A 3,822-nucleotide genomic window follows, 5' to 3' on the forward strand; every position below is an offset into this window, starting at 1 on the left:
TAAGACAAAACTCCAAATTATTTCAACTTACATACAACCAAAAGCTAATTTTACTCTCAACAACCTATACTCAGTGCTTAATATCGCTAACAATATCCCGACCTTAATAACTGGAGATTTTAATTGTTGGCATAAAAGATGGGGCTCCCCTGTAAATAACAGGAAAGGAATTACACTGGAAAAATGGATTGCCCAGTCTAACCTAATTATCCTCAACGACGGTAGCCCAACACATTTAAGCACTCATAACACATTGACTCATATAGACCTTAGCATATGTACTCCCGAACTTGCAATAGAAACAAACTGGACAATCGAAACGGACTTCTTTGGTAGCGACCACTTGCCCATTCTGAACAATATATTTAATAGAGCTCAAATCCAAAAACGAACACACAGGCCATTTTTCAAAACAAATTCAGCGAATTGGGACTTATATACGCTTCTTTGCATTAGTCACATCTCTTCCACCCATAAGCTCGACTCTACTGACAACATCACTCAGCCTCTGGACATTGCGGAGCTATTCTGCCAAAACTGGTCTTTACAATCAAACAACTCAAACTTTACCAACTCGTTTACGACAAACAAAAGTAGAATTTTGGCAGATGATCTGTCATATGCTCCAGGAAAGGCTGCTTTGCCAATAGAGAACGAAATAAACTTTATCGAATTTTCTTCGGCCCTTAATTCCTTAAAAGGAAACACTCCAGGCCTAGATCGAATAAATTATTCCATGATTAAGGCACTTCCCAGAGAAATTAAAAACAGAGTTATAAACTTATATAACGCAATACTGGGTGATGTAATACCACAACAATACAAGCTCAGCCTCATTATACCCATATTGAAACCAAATAATGAAAAAACAATGATCTCATCATATCGACCTATTTCGCTGAACTCATGCTTAGCAAAACTTCTTGACAAAATTGTAGCTAAAAGACTATGGTGGTTTATTACTTCTAACAAACTTCTACACAATAGTCAAGTTGGTTTTAGGAAAGGAAAATCTGTTATGGATTGTCTACTTTTTATAGACCATATTATAACCAAATCCTTAGCCACAAAAAACCACATATCAATTGTATCACTTGACTTCTCCAAGGCGTTTGAAAAAATTGGCATTCACGCCGTAATAGATCAACTTATTAAATGGGGGGTTGGCCCACACATTCTTATTTACGTCAAGAATTTTATGACAAACAGAAAAATAATTGTTAAAGTGGGTAAATCATACTCAAAATCACTTCCATTGGATAATGGCATCCCCCAAGGGTCACCACTCTCTGTGGTTCTGTTTGTTATTGCTTACCAAAAACTTACAGAAATCATTGCTTTATACAAAGAAATATACATAAGTGCATACGCCGACGACTTTAATCTTCTAATTAAGTTAGACAAAACTAAAAATACTACGATAAACCTAGATTCCTTATTTTGCAATATTTCGGATTGGTGCAACTACTCTGGCGGCAGACTATCTCCCGCCAAATGCAAGCATATGCACATTTGTAACAAACAAAATTGTATTTGCAATGTATCTACCAGCCAAGTCCACATTCCCAATGTTTCTTCATTGAAACTGTTGGGTGTTACATTCAATAGGAAACACAAGTGGAACCCACATATTGATGATCTCACAACATGTCTTTCAAAACGCCTCGATATCATCAAGTGTCTTGCAAGCACAAAGTTTGGCTGCAGTACACTTACATTAGTATCAATTGTTAAGTCCATTATTATTTCAAAATTGGATTATGCTTTGCCATTGTATGGATCGGCTGCACCAAGCAGTCTGAAAAAAATTAAGTCGATTTTAAATACAGCAGTTAGGATAGCCTTGTTAGCATTTCGAACTATACCAACGTCTAACATTCTATTTGAAGCAAACATCACACCCCTTGATATCAGAACAGAGTTTCTAACTACAAATCTCTTCCAACTCGTACTTAGCAGTTCAGACTCACCACTTCATAACATAATTAAGAACTATAAGCAACCAAAACCAGAGAAAAAACATTCTGTTTTAGACAAAGTTCTTAAACTTAATAAATCCTTTAACATTGTTTTAAGACCTCCAAAAAAACTCAAACACAAAGACCCACCTTGGGCCCTTAACTCGAGTACCATCAACACGACACTCAGTAAACTTAATAAAAACACAACACCTCCAGAAGTCTACCGAAAACAATTCCTTCAACTTAAGTCAGAGCAAAGTAATAAAACATCATTCGTATATACAGATGGATCTCAAATGAACGAATCTACAGGCTATGCGATAACTTCAGAAACTGAAGTTTTTAAAATGGGGTTACTTCCAACATACTCTACCGTATTTTCTTCGGAATTAATAGCGATACACGAAACAATTTTTCTACTTAAAACCAGACGAGGTAAACTATGAGCCACATTAATATAACAGGAAATGAGCTTGCTGATAAATCAGCAAAAGACTCTAGACTTTTTCCATTAACATACACACAAAACAACAATAATACAGACTTAAAGAATCACATAAAAAAATTTTATTTTACAAACCAACTAAATAGGTTCACCGATACATCCTCTTGGAACAAATCAATCAATTTACATAAAATGAATATAAAAAACTATATGAACTATAAGGATAAATTAATGATACCTCGCAAAGATGAGATTAAGTTGATTCGCATCCGACTGGGACACACGAATTTAACACATGCACACTATATGAATAAAAATGCCTCTGCCTTATGTCCTTTTTGTAACACGAACAACTCGATTACCCTCGAACATTTGCTTACTTTTTGTCCCACCTTTAATCAAATCAGATTAAAATATTTTTCTCAATCTTCATTAAAATCTTTAGTAACAAACCCAACATCTGACAACATAAGAACCATTATAAAATATTTAAAAGAATGTAACATATATCATATAATATAAAATAAATTAAGATTCATAAGGTTAATCATAGTTGTAGAATTTTATATTAACAATATAAATAATATTCATACCATCCTGTAAATATGTAAAAAAAAAAAAAAACAGACAAATATACATTAGCCGAAGGCCTCAGTAGCCATGGCTCCAAAAACTGTTCACTTAAACTTTCAAGCTTAAGTCAACTCTTCAAATAAAAATAATAAAAAATGATACTGAATTGAATGTGTTGCCAACGCGCACATCTGCGCATAAAATATCTGATTAGAAACCCTTTTTTAAATTTTCTTCTTTTATTATTCTTCGATCAATAGCGGGCTCTCTAGTAGTTTAATAAACATTTAACAAATTTAATAACTTGAACAAAGAGTATTTAATAATAATACATGGAATTTATGGAAAGACCAAGCCACTTTATATCTCTTGTATTTTTTAGAGGGTGCCAAATGAGTACATTTTAGATAATGCATTTCATTTTCAATTTATTATTTTTCACAAGTAAATGGTATCTGAAAGTCAAGGAACTCGACTTTAGTGTTCTCTCCAGTTTCTTTTAATTTTAAAAGAGATAATAACAAACACAAAAGTATTTAAATTTGCATTATTTTCCTAAATGTTGTTCCTCTGTTAGCAACGCTTAACATGCTTGGTAGAGCATGCTGATTGTGCGCACTGGGTTGAAACAAAATAAATATGTTTTGATTCTTTGATTCCAGGAAACCATTTTATATCTAGAAGTGTGTGCTTGGAGTATGGCGCAGCGTTTTAATATAATAATTTTGGTAATGCAATTAATTGCGTTTTGGCATAGTTCTGTTTGTGAAATAAATACTGAAACACATGTTTATGACATACTAGAAACCCATTTAATGCCCATTGATCTCTTTACGTTATGTG

The sequence above is a fragment of the Drosophila santomea genome, chromosome 3L (genome assembly GCF_016746245.2).
Source record: "Drosophila santomea strain STO CAGO 1482 chromosome 3L, Prin_Dsan_1.1, whole genome shotgun sequence".
Taxonomy (NCBI): domain Eukaryota; kingdom Metazoa; phylum Arthropoda; class Insecta; order Diptera; family Drosophilidae; genus Drosophila; species Drosophila santomea.